Source organism: Diabrotica virgifera, chromosome 6, assembly GCF_917563875.1.
Source record: "Diabrotica virgifera virgifera chromosome 6, PGI_DIABVI_V3a".
Taxonomy (NCBI): domain Eukaryota; kingdom Metazoa; phylum Arthropoda; class Insecta; order Coleoptera; family Chrysomelidae; genus Diabrotica; species Diabrotica virgifera.
This window is the reverse complement of record NC_065448.1, coordinates 215,879,305-215,893,005: the sequence shown is the minus strand read 5'-3', so window position 1 is coordinate 215,893,005 and position 13,701 is coordinate 215,879,305. Positions and strand designations below refer to the sequence as shown.

General features: G+C 33.1%; 1 protein-coding gene and 2 long non-coding RNA genes across 7 annotated transcripts in view; 2 read left to right on the top strand and 1 right to left on the bottom strand.

Moving 5' to 3' along the window:
* Positions 1 to 13,701, bottom strand: part of LOC126887227 (uncharacterized) — a 214,045-nt gene that overhangs the window by 10,611 nt on the left and 189,733 nt on the right. Inside the window, exon 2 of the long non-coding RNA XR_007698992.1 lies at positions 10,913 to 11,075. This is a non-coding gene — a long non-coding RNA (uncharacterized LOC126887227). The remainder of the gene's footprint in view (positions 1 to 10,912; positions 11,076 to 13,701) is intronic.
* LOC126887224 (uncharacterized) overlaps positions 1 to 13,701 on the top strand; it is a 158,959-nt gene that overhangs the window by 71,223 nt on the left and 74,035 nt on the right. The gene's annotated exons all lie outside the window — the stretch shown is intronic.
* Positions 6 to 2,958, top strand: LOC126887226 (uncharacterized). The gene is made up of 2 exons (XR_007698991.1): positions 6 to 2,743; positions 2,820 to 2,958. It is a non-coding gene; the product is annotated as an uncharacterized LOC126887226 (long non-coding RNA).

The following is a 13,701-nucleotide window of genomic DNA, read 5'->3' as shown; positions in this document are numbered from 1 at the left end:
GTATTTTAATTTTAAAATTTGATGGACAAAGCTTACAAAGAGTTCGAAAATAACAATAAGAAATCAATTTACTGAAAGTACCGGTATATTGTGATTGCGCGCAGCGGTCAAATACCTCCTGGGGTACTCTACACCATAGATTTATAATACTCTAGATTGCGCCTTACGATCTTAAAATGGGTGACGGTTGCGACAGAGATAAATGAGCCTATTTGGTCGGTAGTCTCTTTCTAATTCAAGGGGAGTATCGACGACGTCACTATCCTACTCGGTCGTCGAGTATTTTAGATGGTTTGACAGTTCGAGCGGATGGCGACAAGAACTGGTCGTTTGTCTTCGGACGTGGATAATCCTGGTTCGAATCCCATACCAATCTTTACTTTTTTTATTTTTAATTTAATCAATATTGTGTTTATTAGATATTATTACATCTCTAAAATAAATCTATGCAAAGAAATATATAACAAATAAGAAAAACTGTGTAGGTACCTATAGATTTTTAAAAATATAAAAGCCAATGTTATTTTTTTTAATAAGTTAATGGTAGAATAGTACCTATAAAGTAATTAAAAATATTCGTAAAAGATTACCAATAATTAATATCAACATAATCATACCATCGATTTATTAATTGAATCGGTCATTTCAAAAACAACACGAGTCACATATTCCTAATTTTACAGAAGAGCAAAGAAAACTTAACTATATAGTCGAAAGATGGATGAAATGGATGACATCAAAATTCAGAGTTATATTGTAGTTTTGTTCCTAATGTTTTTACTGGACTGGTGACGTTTTTTGCACACAACGTTTATCTTAAAGGAGTCTATTCCTCTCAAAAAGTTAGTTTCTCAAAATTGTGGACTTTGCTGTTTTTGAAATGACCGATTCAATTATAAGTAATTAGACATTATTTTTATTTATGAAACTATTGTTACAATTTTTAAAAAAAGTAGAAGCAAAACAAATAATATTCACATTCGAATGAGGACGAATTTATATAAATAACGAATGACTTTTATTTTACTATGCAGTTCACAAATATGTGTTCCAATATTAACTTACTATACATAGGTACATTTATTATCTGCTAGATTTACTTGGGTCCATTTTTCAGATGTAAAAATATCTAATAAACGCAATATTGAGTAAATAAAAATAAAAAAGGTAAGGTTGGTATGGGATTCGAACCACAATTATCCACGTCCGAAGACCAAAGACCATTTCTCGTCACCATCCGCTCCAACTGTCAACACATATTACTCGATAAAGTGGCATAGTCACGTCGTCGATATTCCCCTTAAATTAAAAAGAGACTACCGACCAAATAGGCTCATTTATCTCTGTCGCAACCGTCACCCATTTTAAGATCGGAGGACGCAATCTAGAGTATTATATATCTATGCTCTACACTCTAATACCCGAAAGTTAGGTTTGGACCGAAGGGTTAGGTCTTCCTCCTTTGAAAATTGTACTGTATAATATATAATATATATAATATATTAATTTTTTAATTAATTAATTTTTTAAAATTAGCAAAATTTCTGTTCAAAACGAATAAGAAGTAAATAAAACTTAGACACCCTGTTGAGAACCCTGACCGCTGCGCGCAATTACAATCTGCCCGAAATTACATAACTCGTTAATATTACATAATAAAAGATAATGAAAATGAAATAATGAAGCGTTTTACATGTCTGCTCATATGGGGACAAGGAAAGAACTAACCATAAAAATACTGGGGGGTCTAAATGGGGCTAGTAGAAGGAACAGACACGCAAAAATTCATGCGAACGACAGCTCATTTGTTGTGCGGTGGCTGGGTCGTAGATTCGTTAAGGGGGGTAGGGGGGTGTTAAGAAGACTAAACTACCATAACCAAATACAAAAGGATACTTACTCAGACTAGAGGATTTTTCTACTATTTAACAAAAAGGACGCCGTTCGAAATAAATCCTCTGGTTCACATATGGGTACTTACAGGACATTTTTCTTACTTACGGGTACCAAATGGGGGGACAATCATCATCGATTCCTCTATGGGGTTAAACTGGGCTACTTTATCTCATTTTGTTGGCCTCTATGCCATTTCTTTCTTCTACTCTACAACTTACATCATTTGTATTAGAATTTAGTTAAAATTTTTCCAAAATAGGGGTTGCAGAAATAAAATTATAGATACACTCACAAAACGTTTATTTAAAACTCTACTGTAATCTTACTCCAAAAAAAAAAACAATATTTAATTTAACCTTTCAATATGAAGTTTATTACAAACTTGACTACTAAAAAAAAACAAAACTTTTGACTGGTTTAACATTTCACAAACAAAACAAATACAAATAAACTTGTCGGGCAGTATATGTCAAATGAAAATTTGACCCACTTATTTTTAACACAAAAATTAGACTTTGACAGATGTCATAAGTCACTGCCATTTTGTTTTATCCATGCCCCGAGAACTCTAATAAAAAACATGTAATCGTATTTATTTTCCTTCCATTTTGCCAGAGGCGCTGATGTCGGCATTGTGATTGGTGGAACATGACTTTTGACAAATCCTGCGCTATCTGTGAATCTGTGTTCAGTGTTCGTGTTCGTTCGTTCGTTGTCGTTCAGTTATTTTCATGTTATTTTATATGGTCGGTTATGTGTTGTGTTTGTGTCACCATAAAAAGCTGATATTCATGCAGTCGTGTTTTTTGATATTTTTGTTATTTTGTAATCGTGTATCTTTTTAAAGGTAAGTTTTTCTGATTGTAGGTACTGTTTATCCAACAGTTTTAAAATACACACTTTATTTCGCGTTTTGTTGTTAGGTCTAATGGCTCCGTTCAGCTGTTGTGTGCAGACGGTGGAAAAGTTCAACAAGTAAACATTTATTTAATCCAAATTAAATACTCATATTTCTATGTAAAATGTCACATTATTTTATAAATAAATAAGTAAGAAACAAAAGTTGTTTGTGTTTTACCTTTATTCTCCAATTGAATAAAATATTAAATATTGGAAGTACCGTATGGAGGCTATCTATGTACCTAGCATGGAGGCTAGATTATGGCACCCTTTCTATCCAATCAGCAACAAGAGCGTTTAAAATTTCACACCTGTCGAAGCTACAGACCACTTATGTGGAGGCCAGATTTGTAGTATCCTTCCATTTAACCAGGTGCTGAGATGGCGCTGAAATACGTGACATGTTTTTTAAAGAGTAAGATCGCATTCTACCAAATCACTTTTTTCTATGGTTTTATCTACAAATTTCATCATGAAAGCACTATGTCTTTATACAAATACTTAAAACTGTTTACCAATAAACTTTAGTATATATCTTCTTGGAATTTAGCAAAATTTAATAAAACGTGTCATACCTCCTTATTTCAACGCAAATTCTCTTCGTCACGCGTCACAACAAAACAAAAATCTTCAAGGGCAATCAACAGGTGTGGATTCCATAATTCAAAGGGCTCTGGGGCACTGGAAACAAAACATCACGGGACAGGAACGACATTTCTTCGATGAATCAAGACTTAAACTTCATACATAAGACAGAAAACAAGGGGCAACAATGCCGGTTTGTAGAACTGCGTATTTGACTCATAGGAGTCTTCGATTTTCCATACAAATCCATTACTATGTGGAAAAAAATCTTCTTAGAGCACTCACTACATATTCAGATCTTCATAGCTTTACAACACGACCATTCTACATTTTACCGGCGGGGCTACGAGGGACTACGCCCTACTTCAAGCGAGACCAGCCGAGGAGAAGATGCTACCACCTCGGATCTTAAAGCTGGACTAAATTGCGCTTCGCTCTGAAGCCACAAACAGGAAAAGTACGACGTAAGTACCGAGCGATTTTGATCTTTAGGGATGCTTACTTGACAAAAACTCAAGTTACTTTCAGTTGGACTAAACCATTTTTTCAAAGGGGGGTTAGCATTTTGGACGAGTTCAATCATTTTTTGAAGGGGAGTAGGGGTAAAAATCTCAACTTACGTAATATCTCCTCACGGTTATTAGACTTTATTACGGTTGTCTTGTCCGACGGTGGTGGGGAGACTTATATTTTTGACTTTACGTCACAAGAGTTTACATTCCCATATTTTTAAATGATTTTCGATCATTGAATGTGTGTTATTGTGTATATATGTGTATTATTTATGTTATTATGAAATAATTAGACAAATAGTACACATTTTATCTTATACCGGGTGGTGAATCGTAAAAAGGGCCATAGGAAACTCAATGTAAAATTCTGAATTGTTGAATTCCTGCTTCCCTAATTATTTTACATCAAAAGTCATGAGAGAATACTTGTAGAGAATTAGAATCTGTAAATCAAAAGTTAAAATTGTTCTACGATTTAAATGCATTCCAAAATTTTGAAAAATATGATACATTTGCCACAATAGGTATGCGTGTAAAAGTAAGGCCACACGTTACTATTTAACTGACAGTGCTCACACCATTGACTAAATAAAAAAATCTTTATTATTAATCCTCTCTCCGCAACTGAGGGTATCATCAACTGTATTGTTTTTAAACAATAGATGATAAAATAAAAATATTGACAGTTCAAAAATGTGAACATTACTGCATTGTGTGTGGCCTAAGTTTGGGCTGAAAACTAAAATGTATTACATTTTTACAAAATTTTGGAATATGTTTAATTACGTAGACCAATTTTAACAGTTATTTCCAATACAGATTTCAATCCTCTACAAATAGTTTCTAATGTCTTTTGATGTACAATAATTATTAGGGAAGCTGGAATTCAACAGTTCAGAATTTTACATTGAGTTAATGCAAAATTTTGACGCATGTCAAAATTCTCAATGTGTTTAAATTGTATTCATTTTTTTCGAATCCTGAGAAAACTAATAAATATTCTTGAAAAATTTAAACTCAGAATGAAATACTACATTATTACCGAGTGCTGAAAGTCCCTGAAAACTTCTATATTGTTTATTTTAATAAGTTACAGGGCTGAAAATAAAAGAGAAGTGTGATATTTAATTTCAAATATTTCATTCAATAGAATCTGCTTGTTTATTCTAAGGGGCTTTCCGCCCTCGGTAATAATGTAATCTTGCATCCTGCGTTTAAATTTTTCTAAAATACTTGGTTTTCTCAGGATTCGAAAAAAATCATATTACGATTCAAATGACAGTAAACTCTCGTGACGTAATCTCACCCTTAATTTTCATTGGTTAGTCGATTTAGGCAACCGTAGTAATGTCTAAGAACTGTGATATCTCCTAACTTTTGGAAATCTTCAAACAGGGACGGCTTTAAAATATTTTATGTGGGATATAACATTAACAAATTGGAAAAATAGATGTACTTTTTGGGAATTGGATATCAAATTATTGTTGGAGTTTTTTCAAACGCTACAATAAAAACAATATATTGCAAAATTTAAATAAATTGCAAATTGCATAATAAAACCTTAGAAACTAATAAGTTTAAGAAAAGATGAAAAGTCCAGATGCAAAATTTATTAAAAATAAATAATAATTTAAATCTGAAAATTTTTAGCGGAACTATTTTCTTTTTATATTATTATTATTATATATTATCCTTACCAGAGGATGTTACCAGAAAATAGTTCCACGAAAAGTTTTCAGATTTAAATTATTATTTATTTTCAATAAATTTTCCATCTGGACTTTTCATCTTTTCTTTAAGAGATGTCGCTACAGCGTCCTAAAAGTTGATTACAAATTATTTTTATAATTCTGCTTAAATACGCAGTTTGATTTCGTTTCAATTCAGATGTGTTCATGTAGCACCACTGAAGACGTCTAGAGATAGAAACAGCTCTCTCGGGATCGTGAACCACCTCTGGGCCCTGATTCTAATTCATTTCGACAGTCGCAATTTCATTTCGACACCGCCATGACAGCCGCAGTGCATAGCGATTCTTATTCATTTCGATATTAGTTACAACTGGGGATATTAACCTTATCAAGTTGAGACTGCTCAGAATTTGGGTTGGCGCTTCAGTTTATTGGAATTTGTTGATAGTCTGGGAAAATTATCGAAAAAATGCCATTTTTGGGAAAAATTATTTACCAGCTATTTTATTGCTAAAATCGACTCTTAAGATTGCATATATTAGTAATATGGGGTATGACAAGTCCGCAGAAAGTGTGTTATTTTATTTATAAACAAATTAGCACTCCTAAATCTTCTTTTTTTTTCAATTAGTGGTCTGTAACTCCTAAAATTTTCCTTTGAGCCAAAAACACTCAAATAAAAATTCCCGTAATTTAGTTCTGCACAAAGTTATTTTTTTTCCCATTTCCTTCAACAAAAATTTTACTCAGAAAATCCGAGTTTCCCCAAAAAATCTGCAATTTTCAATTAAAATTTTAGTGAAGTACCTAATTATTTATCAATAATTAAATAATTGATGACATGAAAGATTTATTATAGTAGATTATACAGAGGGGCTAAATTATGGAATAAATTCATTTCTTTAAAACGGACGATTTTGGAGCAAAATCCCGAAAGAGGTCGATTTTTATTTTTAAATTACAATTTTTTGGCATATATTTCATACTAGTGACGTCATCTATCTGAGCGTGATGACGTAATCGATAATTTTGTTAATGGGAATAGGGGTCATGTGGTAGGTCATTTGAAAGGGCGTTCAATTCTCTATTCAGTAATATAAACATTAATATCATTAGGTATTTATACAGGGTTGCCAAAAAATTTTTTGAATTAAATTAATTGGCGCAAAAAGAAGAATGTATGTAATTTATTTAACTCAAAATACATTGTACTGTTGTCAGAAAATAGAAAAAAAGGTTTATTTCACAAATAAACATTTCTTTTCGCTTAAATTAAATCACAAACAGCCTCCCTCCTACCTATTGGCAGTTTGAACATTTAGTTTAAGCTAAAAGCAATGTTTATTTGCAAAATAAACATTTTTTTCTATTTTCTGACAGCAATAGAATGTATTTTGAGTTAAATAAATTACATGCATTCTTCTTTCTCGCGTCAATTAATTTAATTCAAAAATTTTTTTGGCCTTCCTGGATAAATAATATTAATGTTTATAATACTGAATAGAGAATTGAACGCCTTTGTAAATGAGCTACAACACGAACCCCTATTCCTATTTAAAAAAATAATCGATTACGTCATCACGCTCGGATGGATGACGTCACTAGTTTGGAATATATGCCAAGAAATTAAATTTAAAAATAAAAATCGACCTGTTTCGGGATTTTTCTCTAAAATCGTCCATTTTAGAGAAAATGAATTTATTCTATAATTTAGCCCATCTCTGTATATCAGGAGACCGGCGACAATCTAACCAATAGTTTAGCACTAATTAAAATGTTAATTAAAACATTTCGGTCGAAATAATAACCAGCAAGATTATGATACACCAGAATAACTATGATTTTCGTATAAAAAAGCACTATACCTATTCAACGTACCTTACAGGATTGAAATTGGACCATTTGAGCGGTCTCAGGAATGTTATAAAGAAACAATTTTTTGGCTTATAAACAAATAGAACCCCTCAGAAAATATTAGATTAAATTAAATTAAGTTAACGCTGTTAAAAAGGGCACGGCTTCTGTGTCCTTTTCGAAGAAAAACAAATTGAATTGCGAGGACTGATTCCAGGTATAACCGGTCAAATTTGACCGGCATTTGCGACAGAGTTATAAACACCAGGATTTTAATCTTTGAACCATTAGATACCTTTTAATTCCGGTCCTCTTTGTACATACAAATTTTCATATCTTCAAGACACTCATAACAAAAAAGATTTATGTCACTGTCACCAAATTATTTAATTATTGATAAATAATTACTTCCCTCAAATTTTAGTTGAAAATTAAAGATTTTGTTTGGAAAACCCGAATTTTCCGAGGAAAATTTCCGTCGAAGGAAATTGGAATAAATTATCAATGTGCAGAATTAAATTATTGTCAATTTTTATGTGAGTGTTTTTGTTTAAAGTTAAAATTTTCGGAGTTATAGAGCAATAATAAAAAAAAAAGATTTCGGAGCGGTAATTTGTTTATAAACAAAATAGCACACTTTCTGTGGACTTTGCACAGCTATATTACTAGTATAATAAATCTTAAGATTTGATTTCAGCATGCCCAGCAATAAAATAGCTGGTAATTAATTTTCCTTGTTTTTTACTAATTTTCCCAGATTATTACCTTACCTTTCATTGAGTTGATGATTCATGTTGTGGACATTCTCAATTATTATATTTCTAATTTAATACTATTCTATCTAATGCCTCAAAACAAGCAAATTTCAATTAAACCCAGCTATATTATAATACCTTTTGCTTTAGTTTTCCTTGCAAGAAATAAACAAAACACATCTAAACTAAACCTAACCTCGCTTTTGGCCATTCATTCATCTCCGTGTCAAATAATTTCGACATCGAAATTATAATATCAACACCCTTTTTAAAGTCGCTATTAATTTCGATAGTCGCTATTTCATGACGTCACTTCGTTAGTTCAACTAAAATCCACAAGGCTCGCACAATCGCATTTCAACCGTCGCCATATTGAAAGCGACTTGTTTTTGGTCGAAATTTGATTTAGAATCAGGCCCCTGAATTGAAATTAAACATAAACTGTCTTTCACTACATAATAAGTTTAAGCTGCTGCCAGAGCCTATTTTACTTCAAATCAGGCCCGAGGCACTATATAATTTTCGGGCCCCTAACAAAAATTTAATAATTAACTAGTTTTGATGGGAAATAAGCCACAATTTTCCAAAAAAATTATTTTATTAACGTTTCGATGCCCAAATCGGGTGTCGTCAAAATACAAAAAATATAAATGATTGAATTTTGACGACATCCGATTTGGGCGTCGAAACGTTAATAAAATCATTTTTTTAGTAAAATTGTGGCTTATTTCCCATCAAAACTAGTTAATTGCAAAAATGCCACAAGAAAATAGCTTCAGAACAACAAAAATTTAATAGTAATAATAATAACTTTTTCAAATGTATCAATTATTTTATAGAAATATAGTTGCACCAGAAATTAAAATTTTTAAACATTTATATTAATTTTTAAAAAATTAATTGTTTATATTTAAACAATTAAACATTGTCTAACTAACTACTGTGGAATTTCTCTACTATGTACTGCATATAAGGTCATTACGTAAGCGTTGATTGATGTATTGGGGGCGTTGATAACCCATATTAATATTTCAATCAACGACGTAAGTATATTATAAACCAGCGGCTCCAACCACCAGTAGAAAATATTATTGGAGAGTATCAGACGGGCTTCAGATAAGGAAGACCGACAATGGATCAAATATTTACAGTCCAGCAGGTCTTGAGCAAATCATGAGAACACGACATTGATGTTCACAACGTGTTTGTAGACTTCAAGCAGGCATACGACTCAGTCAAAAGGAACAGACTATATACTATATATTGGCTAAATTGGCATACCACACAAGCTATAGTAATTAGACTCATTAAAGCCACAATTGATGAAACTCAGGCATGTGTACGAGTATAAAACCACTGGACAGACTTTTTCAAAATCTCGCAGGGATTGAAGCAGGGTGATAGGCTGGCCCCAACATTGTTTAACCTGGCACTGGAGTATGCGGTTGTTGGGCAAATGCAAACTGGACGAGGAAACCTACTGACCAACAGAACCGTTCAACTGGCCGCTTATGCCGATGACATTAATATTTTGAGTAGAACATCAACAGGAGCACAGGAAACATACGCAGAGTTAAAAACGCAAACGAAAAGGCTAGGTCTTGAAATTAACACAGAAAAAACAAAAATAATGATACAGACGAGAAGAAATATAGTCCCACAAAACATTATACATGAAGATGACATTGAAACGGTTGGAAAGCTTACATACCGGAGTAGAATTATATGCCGACGGATCAGAAGAAGAGAAGAAGGGGAAATACGGAAGAGAATATCGCAGGCAAACAGAGCTTATATTGCCCTCTCCCATATATTTCGGTCTAAAAGTGTCCACCGAAATACAAAGATGAGAATCTATAAAACCTTAATTCGACCAATAGCATGCTATGAAAGTGAAGCATGGGTCCTGACAGAAACAACCAAAAACAAACTCGACACATTCGAAAGTACTGAGGAGAATACTAGGACCTGTGAGGGGAAACGGAATCTTCAGAATTCGATACAACAACGAGCTTTATCAACTTTATAAGGAAACACCCCTGTCAGACTTCATTAGAATACAAAGATTGCAATGGGCCGGACATGTGATAAGAATGGGAGATGATAGGCTACCAAAAAGAGCACTGAACGCTAGGATGCAGGAAAGGAGACCGGTTGGAGAGCCAAGAAAGCGCCGGGAAGACACAGTAAGCAGCGATGAACAAGCAATTTTTATTAGTCCGTGTATGGAGAAGAGCAGCTACAGATAAACAAGGGTGGGGCAAAAAATAAAGAAGGCCAAGGCTCAATTTGGCTGTAGTGCCGTAGAAGAAGAAGAACAGGATGGGAGGACGAACTCCCTTTTTGCGCACTGTTGTGGGGTGTAAAATATGATAATATTGCATCTTTTTGTGCCTGGCGTTCCTGTTCTCTTAATTTTTCGTTACTTCGTACCAATCGTATCAGTGCGAGTAACGACTATTGTATCTACTTTGATTACTCTGATTACTTCGTACCAATCGTATCAGAGCGAGTAACGACCATTGTATCTACTTTGATTACTTCGTACTTCGTGAAGATCGCTATTATATCGGAATACCTATACAAAATACCTACCTACTGAGAAATACGATTCTCGATATGATTACCGGTACCTAGTCAAATACAAAAGTAATCATAGTAGTCAAATCATTTTTATCTGTTAAACAGATTGGTGAAGGTCGTTGTTATATCGGAATACCTATACAAAATACCTACCTACTGAGAAATACGATTCTCGATATGATTACCGGTACTCAAATACAGAAGTAACAAAAGTAATCATAGTAATCAAATCATTTTTATCCCTTAAACAGATCGGTGAAGGTCGTTGTTATATCGGAATACCTATACAAAATACCTACCTACTGAGAAATACGATTCTCGATAGGATTACCGGTACCCAAATACAAAAGTAATAATAGTAATCAAAGTAACAAATACTGTAAATAATTCTTCTTCTTTTAGCCCATTTCTATCCAACTTTGGACATATGCCTTCCCCAAATCTTTCCATTTCCGTCTGTCCTTGGCTGCGTTTTTCCAGTTAGTTCCTGCAACTTTTACAATATCGTCCTTCCATCGCATCTGAGATCTTCCTCTTCCTCTTCTTCCTGTCCACGGTCTCCAGTTTTGTATTTCAGCATTCCATCTTTTATCTTCCTGTCTCGCATTGTGGCCCGCAAATCTCCATTTTAACCCTGTTATATGTTCAGTTACATCTTTTACTTTTGTTTTCTCTCTTATCCATTTGTTTGATTTTCTGTCTTGTAGTTTTATTCCCAACATGGATCTTTCCATTTTTCTTTAAGTTATTTCTATTTTGTTTATGTTGGCCTTTGTTAATGTCCATGTTTCTGAGCCATACGTCAGAACAGGAATGATGCACTGGTCAAATACACGGGTTTTTAGGTACTGTTGTATCTTTCCGCTTTTTAGTATCCATTTTAACTTTCCAAAGGCTGCCCACGCCAATCGGATTCTCCTCTGTACTTCAATTTGTTTGGTTCTCTTTATTAGCTTTTATTATTTGACCCAGGTATATATATTCGTCAACAACCTCAATATTGACATTATTTATATTTACATTTATTCTGTCGTTTGTATTTGTCATGATTTTGGTTTTACTCATGTTCATTTTTAATCCTATCTTCTCCGATGCGTGTGCTAGTTGAATCAGCATTGTGGCTAGTTCTTCTTGGTTGGTTGTAATAAGGACAACATCATCGCAATATCTGAGGTGATTGAGATTCTTCCCGTTTATGTTGATACCCATGTCTTCCCATTCCAGTTCTTTAAAGACGTCTTCCAGAGCTAAGGTGAAGAGTTTTGGGGATATTACATCTCCTTGTCTTACGCCTCTACGTATTTCTATAGGATTAGTTTTGTTTGTTTTATTTTCCCATTCGACTGTCATAGTTGCTGTTTTATAGATGTTATGTAAGAGTTGCCTGTACCTGGAGTCTATTCTGCTGTTATTTAGAGCTTTTTCTATCGCCCATATCTCGACACTATCGAACGCTTTTTCATAGTCTACAAAGGCTAAATGATTACTTTATACACAATACCTACCTACTGAGAAATACGATTTTCGATATGATTACCGGTACTCAAATACAAAAGTAACAAAAGTAATCATAGTAATCAAAGTAACGATTACTGTAAATGATTACTTTATACAAAAGTAACGATTTGTAACGAATACTCGAAAGTAACTATAATCAACATCACTAGTAGACAATAGGGAACTTGCATAAAATTTTAAATTCGAAAAAAATGGTATAAATCACAACAGAACATAATTTAGAACGTATATCAAAGATAAAAAAGTTTTGTTTGTCTTTCGTTTGGCCCATAAAGACGACTAAAAATTCAACTTATACCAGCCACCCCAAAACGCGTCGTGACGTCACGGGGTTGTATGTTTACATTCTACACCAATTGTATATATAATTTTAAATTAGACATTATCAACGTCAGTAAAAAATACAGTTATGTGACGTTAAAAGTGTTTTTGATTGTTTGAACTATTCATAGAAAATTTGTACTTTTACAAAATGGTTTTATTTTCAATAGTAAACCTTCTTTCCTTTCCTTCAAAAACTGTATCAAACTCCAATCTCAACAAACTGGTATATATTATTACGACATACGATAAATGTTATTAGATTATAAATATTTTCCTTATTCTCCGACGACGAGCTGGCCAAATACCCAAGTAAGAGGAGGCCAATAAACTAAAGAAGAAGAATATACGTACATATAACCATAAACGGAACCACATAGTTAAACTCTGTGACGTCACGGGTCGTTTGAACTATTTTAAGATAAAGAAGACTTTAAATTTGTACTTCTAAGTTATTATGAGTTTTTGAAGCGTGAAATTTTGTAAATCTCATTTTTATACAAAACTGAACATTATTATGTAATAAAAAAAATGTGCAAGTTCCCTATTCGATGTAAATATCAGGATCGAATTGTTTTTTAATGCCCCTTTGTCCGATTCTTCTCGATCGACTATGGTAAATAAATGTTTGAAGTGTGGAGTAAAAATATGGTTTTATTGACAGCTACTGATAATTACACTATAGTTGTTGGTCAGGTAACTTTCTATAATATACTGCCCTTAATGACAGCTACTGATAATAATTACACTCGGCATAACTTCGAACAACGACTTACGCACTTGTTAATGAGGAAACTATTCTAAATAGACTGCCCTTAATGACAGCTACTGATAATTACACTCTAGTGACGTAACTTCAAACAATGACTTACGCACTTGTTAACGAGGTAACTATTCTAAATAGACTGCGACTCAAAATAGTCCCTTTGGCTAATTTATCATCTCATCAAAATACACAAATCATCAATAACTTGTGTTGTAACAAGAACAATGAACTTGCAAACTACAGTTTAATCAAGCTATTGCAGAACTTAGGAAGTTCAAATGGAAATACATACCACGATTTGGCAATTTATTTAGGTTGTA